The sequence below is a fragment of the Panthera pardus genome, unplaced genomic scaffold (genome assembly GCF_024362965.1).
Source record: "Panthera pardus isolate Hobbes unplaced genomic scaffold, ASM2436296v1 HiC_scaffold_10, whole genome shotgun sequence".
In the NCBI taxonomy this organism is placed as follows: domain Eukaryota; kingdom Metazoa; phylum Chordata; class Mammalia; order Carnivora; family Felidae; genus Panthera; species Panthera pardus.
In genome coordinates this window covers 81,326,233-81,341,970 of record NW_026526655.1, presented here as the reverse complement: position 1 = coordinate 81,341,970, position 15,738 = coordinate 81,326,233, and the positions used below count along the sequence as shown (strand labels likewise).

The window sequence follows — 15,738 nt, the reverse complement described above, 5'->3', positions numbered from 1 at the left end:
GGTGGTGATGGTTGGATGACACTGTGGATATAGTTAGTGCCACACACAGTTTTACACTTAAAAATAGTTAAAATAGGGGAGCCTGGGTGGCTCAGTTAGGCGTCTGCCTCCTGATTTTGGTTCAGGTCATGATTTCACGGTTTGTGGGTTCTAGCCCCATGTGGGCTCTGTGTGGACAGTGCAGAGCCTGCTTGGGTTTTTCTCTCTCCCTCTCTCTTTGACCCTCATGTGCATGTGTGCGTTCTCTCTCTCAAAAATAAACTTAAAAAATAGTTAAAATAGTAAATTTTTTATTATGTATATTTTACCACAATAAAAAAGTCTTGAAAATTGATTCCAGTGCAGGAAGGGTCTATAAGACTTCTACAGACTCAAACATATAAAAGTTAAACATTCCCTTTTTTAGACATGCATTGCCTGAGCTTTATTAACCTATCTGAAGGCAGTTTTTCAGTGGCTCTGCCCCTGATCATCAGTAGAGAAAACCTTTACTCTAGGCAGTTGCCAGGGAACACAGCCTAAGGTAGTATAGGCCACTTCCCACCCAGCTTTGCAGTGGAGAAATATTTCTGGGAAATATCTCAAAGGATATGGGGTTCATTAACTCTTCCAGAAATTCTCATTTTTATCCCTGGATCAAGCCAGATGATCAGATTGCTGTGTGCTTGGGCTTCTTTTTGGCCTTGTTAAATCATGTTAGTGAATTGTGCTTTGGCATCATGTCTCACTGAGGGATGCAGTAAGAGGCATTATAGGAGACTCTCTATATACGTAGGCCCTTCTAATTACTTTGCCTCCTGACCCTTCAGTGTGGATGTTAAAGGATACTTGAAGAATTTACCCAAGGAGGGGAAGGTTAACACCTGGAGAGATTTTCTTTCTTCTTTCTTCCTCCTCCTCCTGTTTTTCTTCCTGTTCCTCCTCCTCCTCCTGCTCCTCCCTGTCCCTCCTCCTCCCTCCTCCTCCTTCTTCTTTGTTTATTTTGAGAGGGTGGGAGGGCACAAAATCCCAAGAGAGGGAGATAGAGAATCCCAAGTAGGCTCGTGCTGTTAGTGCAGAGCCCAACATGGGGCTTGAACTCACAAACCGTGAGATCATGACCTGAACCGAAACCCAAGAGTCAGATACTTAACCAACTGAGCCACCCAGGCACCCACCTTGGGAGAAATTTCTTAACAACAAAAAAGGCTAACAGTCTTGAAGTGCTTACATTGTATTTTATCTGCAAGTCCATGTGATTATCCTGTGTCTTTTTTCTTCATTGTGTTGGCCGATAGGATGCTCAGAACCTAATTTATCAACCACATCAAGAAATAGTTTAATACCTTACAAAATACATTTCTGTGGACTAACTTTCCTCATGCTCTAGTCTCTTTTCTGTATTGTCCTCATGTTGTATACATATTTTATAAATTAAGGCATTTTTTTCTTGACATTAGATGGTATATTAGAGTTCTGCAGAGAAACCTGACCAATAAGGTGCGTGTGGGTGTGTGTCTAGCGATTGATCAATAGATTGATTTTTAAGGAATTGACTCCCATGATTATGGAGGCTGGCAAGTCCAAAATTTGCAGGGCAGGCTGGAGACACAGGGAAGAGCTCATGTCCTAATCTCAAGTCCAAAGGTGCATAGAGGCAGCATTCTCTCTTCCTAAAGGAACTTCAGTCTTTTCTCTTAAGGCTTCAGCTGGTTGGATGAGGCTCACCCATGCCACCAGGGATAATCTGCTTTACCCAGTCTACTGATGTGAATGTTAATCACATCTAAAAAATACCTTTACAACAATGTCTACACTTGTGTTTGACCAAACAACTGGGCACCATAGCCCAGTCAAGTTGATTAAACACATGAAATTGGCATCACAGATGAGGGCTATAAGTATATAATAGGATTTCCTTAGAATTGGGCACAATTGTTGTCTTTTACATTTGCAGATTTGAGTGCTTGTAGAAGAAGATTGCACTTCCCTCCCACCCCCTTATTTGGGTTCAAGTCTCGTGTTGTCATTATTTCATCAGCTGGTAGGGCCGTCTTCCAAAGCAGGGTTAGTTAAATGGCATAGAGTCATCTTTGTGTGTGGACGTGTTGAGTGTGTGAATGCTCTGACCTGCCAACATACCCTGATATATGTAAGTGTTATACAAAGTTCTGCCAGCTCCTTGGTAAACAGCCATTTTTGTGGAGGGACGTGATGAAGTGTATGATTTCACCAGTTATTACCATTCCCAATTAGGCCCCAGGTGTGTGTTAATAAAAAAGTTAGCTCACTCTCTGTAACTTTAACAGTCTCACCTGACTTGATTCCAGGGATTTCATTCATTTGTATTGTTCAATTGATTATGTTGCTGCTGTTGTAGTCCGAAAGGTCTTCAAACATCCAGAGACCTGCTTTTTGTTAGAAAACATTCCAGATGTGGAGGAATGTAACTCTTCACCAGCAGTTCTTACTTTATCTTTTTATCTTTGGTAGGCTGGTTACTTTGTTTGGGCACAGACCTCATCACCATTGGAGAGAGGAGCCTGACAGCCGTGTTCTCTCTGAGGTAAGAATGGAAGCGATTACAGACAGTCGTTGGCTTTTCATTTGGGAGCTCAGGGTTAGATGATCAGGGATCCACGCGGACTCTGGAACATCTTGGGACTCTACCTTTTCCCTGTCTCCTGGGTGATTTGCCATGTTTTCTAGTCCATCCTAACCATGCGTTGCTCACTTGGTCCTGGGATTTGGAAGGCAGATTTTGGCTTAAGTCCTATTTCTGGTGAACCCAAGGAGGGAGTCCCCATGCCCAGGGAATGATTAGTGGATGAAAGACTTCTCTGTTTCCCACATACTAATTTGGTCAATTACAAGAGCATCTTCTAGAGGAACTATCCCACTGATGGGGGCAGGAATATGTGGGGGATAGGGAGTGATGCTCAGAAATGTCTATATCAAGTGAAATACATTGCTAACTCTCCTTAGTTAACTGTGTGCATAAAGTATTGAGCATTTGTAATTATAGAACATTTAAATGTTAAAGATTAGAAAATATTTCCTGATCCAAAAGAGGATGAAGGTGTTACCCCAACAAAGAAGAGGCAAGAGCATGTTTGTCTACTTGGGCATGTTTAAAGTTGTACGTTTTACTGAGGACTGCTTTTTATTTCATTCGTTTTTGCCCTTGTGGGTTTAGGTATGGTGCTTAATACACATGTTGACCAGGTTCATTTGTCAGGCCTCTCTTTTCTCAGTGAAAAAAACCAAAAAACAAAACTGAATCTGAGGTCTGATGTCAGGCAGCCAAGGCCACAGAATGTCTCTTTGAGGATTCAGGGACCTGAACCTGATCTACTGAGGAATCTTCTTCCTGGTGTGGGCTATTAGCTCCTAGCCCAGAAACCTTTTGCCTTGCAAACAGACCTCCCACCTTGCATCTGATGCGTGGGGGAGGCAGCCTCCAAGAGAAGTTGTCTCCCATCAGAGCTGATGGGGCCAGAAATCTTCCTGTTTCTTGTCTAAAGAGCAGATAGAATTATTAGCACCCATGTTTGTTAATGATAATTACATGTTTCAAGTACAAAGCAGAATTCTGTAGAATATCTACTAAGGTGGTTTGCTCCTTGCCTTTGTAAAAAGGATGACATTGTACTATCCTAATTAGGCCCCAAAAACATGTAGGAATCTGTATGTTATCACTGTTTCCCCCAGGGCGTACTGGGTGGTGTGCAAACTGTTACTTCAACTTAAGAGTCTACTACTAATAAACCGAAAGAGTATGGAGATGAGAGAAGGGACAGGCCAACAGTGAGATATATGGAGAGCTTTGGGCTGTCTTCCAAAGCAAGGAAACTTAATGCCTTTTGAGTTACAGCGTTAAACAGTATTAGGAACATCATAATACTGATAAGCATAATAATAATGATAACAATGGCAATAAAAAATAATAACTCTATTAGCACCTCTATCACCATCATCATGACAGCTAACACTGGCTGGCTCCTAATTTCTGCCAGGCGCTAGACTAAGCATTTTGTTTTCTCTCTCCATATGCATGGCTTTCCTATGAAGAAGGCCCTACTAGTGCCCACCTTTTGCGGTTGAGGAAGTGGAGGATTAAATGAAGTGGGTGAGCTGCCCAAAGTTAGCCAAGCCAGAAGTGGCAGACCAGGAATATAACTGACCGAACAGGACAGAGCAGAGTCCAAGCACGCTGAGGCTTTGACCCACCTGCAGACATTCGGGGCTGGCACTCCACCTGACTTTCACGCTTGCCCCTGCTCACATGCCCTTTGCCTCCTGACCACCACCTGTCACCGACAGTGTGTCTCTTCCCAGTGAGTTGGCCAAGACATTAAAAATATGTACGTAGTCCAAAAATGCGGGGGGGGGGGGGGGGGGAAACGCATGGGTGGCTCAGTCGATGGAGCATCCAACTTTGGCTCAGGTCATGATCTCACCGTTCATGAGTTCAGATGCCACATCGGGCTCTCTGCTATCAGTGCAGAGCCTGCTTCGGATCCTCCCTCCCTCCCTCCCTCCCTTTCTCCCTCTCTCTCTATCTCCCACTCCCCTGCTCACTTTCTTTCTTTCTCACTCTCTCAGAAAAATGAATAAACATCTTAAAAAATTAAAAAAAAAAAAAAAGAATGTTAAAGAATGTTTGGTCTGTAGGGAACAGCAGAAAGATGAAGAATTCTCCCAGTTTTAAAAGATGCCAGCGTTACAGTCACGAACATGTTAGTGTGTTTTACTGCTGTTTTTACCTTTGTGTATGGTTTGTTCACATAGTTCCTGTGGATTTAAGTTTTGAAATTGAACAAGTATTGTGCCTTTGTCTCATTAGCCTATTTTAAGGGCTGCTGAGCATTTGAGTGTACGTGGTTAGAGGGCTCTTTAGTTAATTCCACAAGAAGTTGTATCTTTGGGTTCTTCCCATGTGACAAGTGCAGAGTTTCTGCTCATTATGTTGGATAGCTAGTGTGTCTAGTGCAAGATGGGTTAGAATTGTGGGGTATCTCTGTGCTCTCACGCTGTAAATACCTTGTGTCTTGAGACAGGTCTCTATGGGGTTGGTAGAAGTCCTATTGGACTGAGACCAGGAGACCCAGATTTGGCTCTGCATTGAAACCGGTCGTGAATTCTTGGGTAAATTACTTCATTTTAGTATCTTCATCTGCAGACCAGTTACATCCACTCAGCTCTGTGATTCCATGAAATCAGTTTTCTGAACTCCCTTGATTTATAACGTGATCAGTTCCAATCGGTGCAGCAATTTGGGCATGGCTCAGCTGGATTACTCTGAATTGCTTCAAGCAGGAAATTTTGTTTTTCAAGATAACCAGACCTGTAAGCTCTTGGAATGTGGAATGTCTTAGCTACTTTTATATAATCCTTGCTATCTTCACTTGTGTGCTTTCCTCCTTCCTCAACTTTCTCATTTCTAGACACCCACAGAACTGTATGGTACAAAGTATGTGCTCAACAAATATGGCATGAATAAACAAATACGTGGACGGATAAATGCTACTGGTCTTCACCTGAGAAACTTTGGCACTACGGGTCATCCAACTTACCAGATTAATAAGATTGCTTTCATTGAGATGTGGTGGTTTTGCTTATAACAGACAGGAACTTAAGCTTCCGAAGTCCCTCCTAATGTATTTCAGAGTGATTCTCCTACAAAGTTGATTATCAGTTCTTACCACATGTTACAGATGACAGAACACTGACTTATGGAACTTGGCATTTTTTTTCCCCTTTTGTATTGTGGGGTGAGATAGGCTTTTTGGTTTGGTCACAGCAAAATCGAAGCTTGGAACGTGATCATTCTCTTGCTGTGACCAGCAGAAAAAATGAAGATGTTCTGGGCTCCCTGTATTCTTAGAGCCACATATCAGGACCATGGGGATTATATGGTTGATTCTGACTGGCTCCCCCTTATTCTCACTTGGTGATGCTGACCTTGAATTGGTTTGCTTGTGCCTTGAAGGCATCTACCCACCTCATCCTATAATATCTAAGACACATGGTATAAAGCTACCTCCAGGGAAGCCATATCTTGCCATTTCAGGCCCTGGATTGTATCGTGGACTAAAGGGAACAAAATCCTTTTTTCTATGCCATCCACCTTACCCTCTGCAAGGACCTAATTTGGCCCCTTCCTTGGCACAGAAGGCTTGCGTCTGTGTCTCCAGATTTGATCATGCACTGGTCTTAGCTTTTCCCAAGTTAATGTGCTGACTGTGGTGGCCTTACTGGCCCTAGGTGAGTGGGATGAGATCTTGGAAGCACCACGTGGAGGTTGGTTAACCTGCTGACAGACAAGTGGCCTGGTTTCATGTGAACGTTTGTGTTTGAAATGCTATTGATAATAAAGCCTCATTCGTTTAGGGCTCTGTGTCCGTTATCTGTTGCATAATAAGAAATCACCAGAAACTTAATGGCCTAAAACAACAACCATTTTATTTGCTCATGATACCGTGGGTCACCAGTTTGGGCTAGGTTCTGACTCATGTTGTCCGGCATCCCTCACGCCACCATACCCAGCTGGTACCTCTGAGGGAGTTGAAAATAGACTTCACTTCTTCATGGAATAGCTGCAAAGAATTCATGGCCAGGTAAAAGTTATCATAGGTTCTTAACTTTGATCTGAAAGCAATCTGAAATTTTTTTATTTTGCCTTAAACTATCCTGGAGTAGGGATGGTATTGTCAGCCCACCTGAGAGAAGTCTGGGAAACAGTATGCTGTGTAACATACTCAAGAATATAATAATGATGATAATAATAGAGATAGTAATAGTAACATCAAATATTAATTTGTTCTTACTACATGTCAAAAGGACTGTTTTAAGTCCTTTACGTATCATAATGCATTTGGTCATTATACAGTCTTATGGGTAGGTACTATTTTTATGCCCATTTTATAGGTGAGAAAACCAAGGTACAGAGAGCTTAAGTAACTTCCCCCAATGTCAGAAAGCTACTAAGTGGCAGAAGTGGGGTTCCACCCAGGCACACTGGCTCCAGAGTCTGCATTAACCCCAAGTGCTTCTCAGGTTAATGGAAATGAAATCTTGACTCTTGGCAGAGTTCTCCCTTGGACATGTAGTTTTTCTAGAGGCAGGGACATTGGCTATTTGGAGAGAGACATAACCTTTCTGGGTATATACATGTGGCCAAAAATGGATCCCTAATTGGAGATAGTAATAACACTTGTCCTATGGAATGGAGACTGACTCTCCTGAAAGAGGGTGTGGGTGGAGATGTCTAGTGATGGTGGTCATGTTCATGGTGTCACTCTGCTCATCTTCTGGGGAGATGTTTGAAGGACGAGAATATTTAATAATGTCCTCGCTAGCCTTCCAGATAGTCTCTTGTTCTTGGCTTCAGGTAATCAGCCTAAGCTCAAAAGAAAAGAATGTATTCAGCTTCTTGTTTAAGGATGACCCCAGGGAAAGGGTGGGTTGACAGCCGCTTCTATACAGTATTTGTGGAACTACATCCAGTCCAGTCTCTAGGTGGCGTCAGGTGGTTTATGTAAGGAAAATGACAAATTTTACTGACATTTTTAAGATTACCCTTGTCACCCTGGGCGACGTGGCCTATAGCCCCTTCCTTAGTTTGACAGGTTCGGAACACATTTAGGGGCCAGGACTTTGCAGTTGGCAGTAGAATGGGGGAGACACTCCCAGGCTAAGACTTGAGGGCAGTTATTCCTGCCACCTAGCATCTTCTCCCCATCAGATCTCATTGTTGCCTCTTGGTTCCACAACTAGCCACCTCCTTCTGATGTCCTTGTCCTCCTACTTTGACTCAGGTTAGCATCACTGACTGCTCCCCTTGCTAGGAGGTGTTTGCCACAACTTCTGCATATGTGAGAACCTGCATGGTCACCCTAATACAGACTCCATCTAGAATCGGAGCGGGATAGTCAACAGTCTAAACGTGCGCAGCCCCACCAGGGAGGGTGGAACGTGGGGTAGGGACGATGGAGAGGACCTTGCTGGTTGCCCTCCCCTCCCACCACCTCTCACCTTCCCACACCAGGAACTTCCCTGAAAGCCACATCCCTTGACTGTCAAGATATCCTAGCGATGCTGTCTCCCTACTGGTGGAAACCATTATATTTAGAGTCTTTTCCTTCAGCTAATCTTTTTTTTTTCTAATTTTTAAAATGTTTATTTATAGTAGAGAGAGAGAGTGAATGAAGCAGGGGAGGGGCAGAGAGAGGTGGAGACAGAATCTGAAGCAAGCTCCAGACTCTGAGCTGTCTGTATAGAGCCTGACGTGGGGCTCGAACTCATGAGCCATGAGATCACGACCTGAGCTGAGGTCAGACGCTTAACTGACTGAGCCACCCAGGTGCCTCTCCTTCAGCCAATCTTGAACAGAGTTCATAATCGTGTCCTGCGTCAAATACTTTTTCCTTTTGGGGTACTTCCTTTTTTTCTGATTTGAACCAGCTGGGACAGTTTAATCCCCTTGCATAGGAATGAAAACCTGACAGGCAGGTCTCTACAGCAGACATGCTGCAGACAGTGCCTTACTGTCCGTGGTTACAACTGAATGGTTCAGCCTGTCTTTATGATAGAATTAGGGAACGGAACACCGGCAGGAAGCTTCTTTTGTTTCCAAGGCCTCTGGGGCTATTCTTTCCTGGCTATAAACTTAATTGCTTCCTGGGATGGATCTGTCCAGCAGGCCAGTACCTCGTTAGCTCCCACCTGTGTGGCCAACCCGGACTACCAAAGCCTGCACCTTCGTTTTCCTGTAGGCTTGGTTGATGAACATTAGCTTTCCTTTGGCTGTGGCTAACATTGCCTGTTTTGGGGCACTGTTGATGCACAGGAGTGGGATGTGAGTATGGAGGATGGAGGGGGTGGGTGAAAGGCAGGTGGGCCTTCTGCGTCAGCGGTGAACGGGATGATGTAGTGCGCTTAGAAAACTGGTTTGCCACAGGGTCCTTGGGTGCACACAAAAGTCCTCCTGTTTCCCGAAGGGGAGGTTGAGTCACCTTATCCCCACAGAGGACATTTCAGACATGGTATTAGCCTGAATCCACTACAGTTTTGACTCCACCCTAGGATTGCTGGGTTTCATTGTTCCCCTTTCTCATTGGTTTTATGACCAATGTTGTAGGAAGACAATACCTGAAAGTTTGCATAAGCCTTTCCCCTTTTTTCCCCTCAGCGGTGAAGAGGATTGCTTAACAATAAACACAGAAAGGGAGTTAAAAAAGAGAGAGAGACGAGACAGAACTTTGCTCTAGGCTGGCTCTTGGCAAGGGAGTCTGAGTTGGAGAAGGCATTTTCGGTGGTTAGAATGCACATTTACCTATCCGCACATGCCTCCCTCAGCTTCTAACCCATAGCACCAGGCACTTCAGCAACTTTCTTGTCATCCTCAGTGGCCCCTCCTTGGAAGGTTGTTATTAGTAGTCCAGCTAAAGCAGAGCATTTCAAATTTAACCTTAAGCAGCTCTTGCAACTGCATCTTCAGGAAATCTTTCCAGAAGAGAGATGAAAACTTCCTCTGTGTCTAAACGTGGCAAGCCCATGCATGATTCTCCTGTTTTCACCATGATCGCTTTCCATATTTTTACTGTGAACATCAAGTCCTGTCTACTTCTTAGCCATGTTTCCTACCCTTTCTCCAAATGGGTACCTGCTAGGAAAAGGCAAGGTAAGGTGGTTACTCCTATGTGGCAGATCTGCATTAACCACCCAGTGTGGCACCACCAGCTGGGTGATGAATAAATGTCTTTGCACAGGAATATTACCCACAACATGTACTCAATCCCAGGAGCCTAGCTTCTCTTGTGCTATTAAGTTTCAGGTATACTTTGGATGTGTGGTCAAACCTTTTAGTTAAGTTTACTTTAGTCTCAGCAATATATTCAATCAGATTTTTACCAAAATCGCACATCGTATGTAAAACTATTCAGTGCTCAGGGCACGTGGGTGACTCAGTCAGTTGAGTATCCAACTTTGGCTCAGATCATGATCTTGTGCTTTGTGAGTTCAAGCCCCACGTCAGGCTCCATGTTGATAGCTCAGAGCCTAGAGCCTGTTTCAGATTTTGTGTCTCCCTCTCTCTCTGGCCCTCCCTGACTCATGCTCGCTCACGCGCGTGCTCTCTCTCTCTCTTTCTCTCAAAAATAAATAAAACTCACAAAAAAAGCGCCCTATTCCGCTCTTATCCAAAGGAACTCTAATATGAGTTACCTGCCATCTATTAAATCAGTTTATTTTTTGCCTGCCTTCAGTAGCATTTCATTTGTAACTAAACAGTATTTTAAATTTTTTAATTGAAATATATTTGACATATAACATTGTGTAATTTAAAGGTATAAAATGTTGATTTGATACATTTATATATTGTAATATGGTCACCATTGTAGTGATAGTTAGCATCTCTATCGTGTCACATAATTACCATTTCTTTTTAGTGGTTGGAATAATTAAGATTTAGTATTTCAGTAAGTTCGAATATAACACACCATTGTTTATATTCACTATGCTGTGCATTAGCTCCCCAGGACTCATTTGTCTGCTAGTTGCAAGTAAACAGTATTTTAACGTCTCTCTCAAAAGGGTAAATTAGAGTAATGCAACATGGAAAATAGTGGGGAGATGCGGATTAATTAGGAAATGAGAATCCCTAATGCACTCGTGGATTTACTCCTGAGATGGGTTATACTCAGAAAGATTTTCAAGTCTTTAAAATGAACTGCCATGTTAGAGGCTTTCGTACATCGGTTTGTGTTTACTCTGTTAGAAGAAGGCCTTGTATTAGTTTTATATAAAGGATTCCTAAAATAACCAAGCAGTGACCAAGAGCAGAGAGCCAGATGCTGTTCCTATAGGATTTTGCTCCACTAAGATTCCAGATGTCCTCTCTGCCACCTCTCCCCTATCTCCTTGATAGTTCTGTGGATAGCTTTCCTTGAACCATGAGCTGAAATGCAGACTTTAAATACAGAGTTCTGATATGTTAGGGAGGAAAGTGACATTGATTTATTTGTTCTGTTTTTGGCCAGCCTGAGGAACCTGTCTTGTCAGGTAATGAACAACTGCTTTTATCCTAACTGGTGACTTCAAGAGAACGATTACTCATCCCATCATTACCATTCCCCTGAGTCATCTAGGCTGGCTCATATTGGTTCCAAATGAGTAAGAGTCTTCAGGCAGTGGACTTGAGGGCCAAGGTACCTGTTTGGTAATATTAGTTATATAAACGTACCTCGGACAAGGAGTCATGTCTCATTCTGGAACGATACTTCATAGGTGCAGGTTTCAGCCGTGTGTCTATTTGGTACCTTGTATCATCTGGTATACTCAAAATTGGCCATTATAATGGTCAGTATGAAACGATGATATGACTTACCAGACCTCTAGCCTGTCTGCTGTGGATCTAAAAGGCAAAGATATAGCTATTAAAATGAATGGTGATTTGGAGCATCTCTGCCTGCTTAGTGGTCCTATAGGTTGATCATGGAGTGTTCAGTGGTCATCTCCATAAAGCTACTTTAAGGCCTTGTCCTTGTGATGGTGGGGAGAGCACCTTGACACTTAAGAAGACCTGTGCCATCATAGATGGGTACAACTGCAAGGCAGCTGGAGTCATTTCCATTTTATACAGATACTACCCGTCCCCTTTCATGGTGCCATTTGTGGTACTGTTCTTGGGTCCAGTTGTATATGATTTGGAGGACAAACATGAGACTGTCCCAGATCAAATTTGGTTAGATGGGTAACTGTGGAGATCAGTATTGACTGGCATATGTGTTCCAGGTCTTTCCAAAGCTCAGTTTATTTCAGAGTTCTTTCTTTTTTAATGTTTTATTTACTTTTGAGAGAGTGTGAGGGAGGGGGAGACAGAGGATCTGCACTAACAGCAGCAAGCCTGATGAAGGGCTCGAACTCATGAACTGTGAGATCATGACCTGAGCTGAAGTTGGACACTCAGCTGACAGAGCCACCCAGGTGCCCTGATTTCTGAGTTCATAATATTTATATTCATTACAGATAGAAACTTAGCTTTGAGTCTTAACTTTAAAGGCTCAGTTGAGCCATCACATGTTTATAGACAGCTTGACATCTAGAAAAGAAGAACATAAAGCAAAATGCTGAATGCAAGTTTGTGGGTTAGTTTAAAATCCTACCTCTCTTACAAATTCATAACTAATCCTTTCCAGGTTTAAATAAAATCAGCAGTTGCTTTAATAACAGCTATTCTGTCACCTTTCTCTGTCTTTCAGGCACTTGTAATACATCACTAAACAATATCAGAATTAACCCAAAGTACTTTAGACTGAGCTGCTTGGGGCAAGAACCTTGCCTTCTTCATCTTGAATTCCTAGGACCAAGAAGGACCAAGAAAAATAACACCCCCTGCCCCCCATCACCCCCCCCCCCCAGCCCTGTCCCAACCCTGTTTTATAAGCAGGTATAAATGAAGTAATCAGTAATCATGAAAATAAAGGAAATTGTGATCCTGACACCCTGGCATTTGACAACATGTCCTGTAGTGTAAGTGTTCGGTGGGAGCCAGGGTAAAGGCGGGAGCAGCTGCTCTGGGATTCTTGGATGGGGCCAGCATGGAAAGGCAATAATACATACCCCACGGTGGATGGATTTTTATCATTGCCCCTGATTTCTGTGTTGAAACAGGAAGGCTCAACCCAGACAAATGCTAAGGAAACAAACCCAACTCTTTTATTACACTCTCCAACATTTATAGCCAAGTCCTATTCGATGCCCTTCTCCTTGAGGCATTCTGACAGTCATCTTAATGATTTATTTTCTTTTTCACAACCAAAAAACAAATAAAATATTTTATCACCTTTTGGGTAGACTTGATGTCTTTCTCTTCATTTCATCACTTTCTGGGTCTATAAAATTCCTCGTACCTTTCAGTTTTTATAACTCAAGGAAAGGAATCCTGTTTTTCTCATTTCTTATGTGAAGGCTCACCCCACTCCCGGACCTATGTGTTTTTTTTTGGGGGGGGGGGAGGGGAAGTAGAGTCTATATCCTCAAGCCTGTTGTTGTGTGTGGAGGGGGGGGAAGAGACGGGGGATGGGAAAAGGGGGACTCGAGAAAGGTCATGTGAATTCCAGGGAAAGGTTTTCAATTAAGAAAAAAATATTTTTTTTCAAAGCTGTTCTCCACTATTTAAGGTATAAAAACTGTGGAGCCATTGGTGCTGAAGTGTAGTGGGTTGTACTGGTTTAAGAAGAAAATTCTCTACAGCTGATATTTGCTCTGTGGTTTCTTTCCCGTATCTACAGTAAAAACCAATGATCTGTGTGAGAGCCCACAGCACTGTGATTACCCCTCTCCATTCTGAATTGCAGGTCTGCACCCCAGCTCCCTGCTTTATAGCTGGCAGGCTCAGTTTTTCTACTCTTTTCCCCTTTTTCTCATTTCTGCCTCATTTTCCATATGGCTCCTTGCATTAAGGTGTCAGCAGCAGGATATTCAGACCAGTCATTGTGAGTCACAAAAGCTACTCCACCACATGTGGGTTCATAAGGGGCAAAGCTGTTCTCCGGGAAGCGGGGTTTCAAGTCTGAGTTGATGCAGCACGTGAGGGTGTGCAACTGAGTTTAGTGAGTTTGGTGTGCAACTGAGTGGTCTGAGATCTCTGTCTCCTTCCCCTCAGGTCCCTCCCCCATCAGCTCCAGTAAAGACCAGAGAATTGAAAGGGAATGCAGGGTCCTTACCTTCAAGGATCCTTCGAGGAGTTGATGATTAGTTTTAGGAAGAATGGGAAAGCATTCAAAGAAAGGAATAAAGACTCTATTGTTAAGTGGCTGGTGCCTAGATTCCGGACCCTCGTGTGCCTAGGCCCCTCTGTCTGCCACTGTAACTTCCTGCCTGCCAGACGTGTGACTTGTACTTGGTCATGTTAACTATTGATTTTTTGCCCTTACCTTAATTAGTTGACTCACAGACTTCCAAACTATGTCTGATTTTTTACTTTGGAGGGGCATTTAGTCTAATCAGGTAAGTAGAAATGATTGACGGGACTTGTCTGATAGTCACCTACATCCTAGCATGACAGCCAACCCGTGGATTCTACAGAAGGTGGTAATATTATAACCCTAAAGGATATCACCAGTCATATAGGATGCATATCTGACAAACTTTAAAATTAGGGTAGCACCTGTCCTTGAAACCAACAGTAACTCTACTAAAAAGAGACCTTCCCCTATACACACACCACCTATCCCCATGCCTTGAGACACCCAATGCTCTTTGCTTTGAAATGTTTCCTTGATTTTCATCCTCAGTTGAATTGTTTGGGGAGATTTGAAGTGGATCAGTAGAGCTGTGTTTGCATTTTTCTGGAGCGTGAAAAATAGTGTTTCGGTTATTACATGTGGAGAGATGAGGCAGCAGATGTACAGCCTGGTTTTTAGATTGCAGGTGGAATCGGCAGCATCGGTAGTTAGAGAAACGGCCCCCAACCATGTGAGCTATGTAGATGCATTCTGTGCCATGTAGACAGAATAAATCTGGGACACCACAATGTGGTTTTCCTCCCATGCCTTTCTGACCACTCCCCATTTGGTGGGAAAGAGCTTTTGTTTTTCTACTGTTGGGCCTCTCTTTCCATCAGATATGTAGCCAGCTGGCTGAGATCGCAACTTACAAAGCTGGCTGGGATCCTGTTGTTGGTGTCCTGGCAGGAAAGTGATGTTTGTTGTAATCGGGCACCTTCATTGTTCTTTCATCTGGCCATTTCCTCCTGTCTCTTACTCTTCTTCACTTCATTTTTTGGGGAGTCAGTAGCATTGCTTTTTATATAGGAAATGGATGTAAATGACCAATGGCAGTGAGATCGCTCATGCCTTGCTTTTTGGCTTAGAGGGTGGACATTTTGGGAGTCAGTAGCAGGAAGCTTTGCCGTGGGGTCCACAAGGGGTTGGGATAGATGGCTAATGCTCTGAACCAATCTCTCGCCTGTTGGGCACTTTATTGTGCTTTCCCTGTCACGAGAGACTTCAGTAGGTGGTACACAGAGCCTGTTTACAGGACCGATAGTGGTTCAGCTAAATCTGCCCCAGCAGCAAGAAAGCTCAAAGAGTGTCAACTTCTTACACTACCTGGCTCTGTCTCCTTCCTCCAAGAATTTCTCTGCTGCCACAATCAAAAGTGGAAAAACAAAAATTGGAAGGGAACTAACATTTATTGAGTACTTACTTAACTATAGTTAATTCACTTAATTTTCACTGTCCCTTATTTCCTTCTCACTACTGTCCTGAAATTTAAAGTGCACTGTCATGATTTACAGATGAGGAAGTGGAGACTCTGAGGACTTAAGCAGCTTGTTGAGGTTAATCGGTTCCTACCAGTGGTGATGAGAACCTAAGCTCAGGATCAGAACGAGGGTTCCCCGACTCCAGTTAAATGCAGAACATACCACACCTTGAGAATGACTTGTGTTCCACTGGGGGCTAGAGACTTAAATACTCCGGCTGAGAAGCAATTAGGCTTCCAGCATAGCCTTTTATGCAGAATGCAGCATATAGGCAGCTGTTCCTTGTTCTTCCCTTTGTTGCCATGTAGTAATGTCAGAGCTTTATTGAAATTGTAAAATAGTAGAAGGCATCTTGTCACCGCTGGGATCTAGGGATCAGCGCAAAATTAATTCACAGTTTCTGATCATCTCGCCCTCTCCTGCCCTTCCCAGATGAGACTACACCGTGCTCCCTATGTGTCATGTCCTTTAGCCCATGACAAATAACA

The 15,738-nt window shown here is 43.3% G+C and overlaps 1 protein-coding gene across 4 annotated transcripts in view; it reads left to right on the top strand.

The window, feature by feature from the left end:
• Positions 1-15,738, top strand: part of LYPD6B (LY6/PLAUR domain containing 6B) — a 178,405-nt gene that overhangs the window by 122,363 nt on the left and 40,304 nt on the right. For all 4 annotated transcript variants that reach the window (XM_053908954.1, XM_019455731.2, XM_019455774.2 and 1 more), the window contains one exon: positions 2,473-2,545. The gene's annotated coding sequence lies outside the window, so the exon portion shown is untranslated. The remainder of the gene's footprint in view (positions 1-2,472; positions 2,546-15,738) is intronic.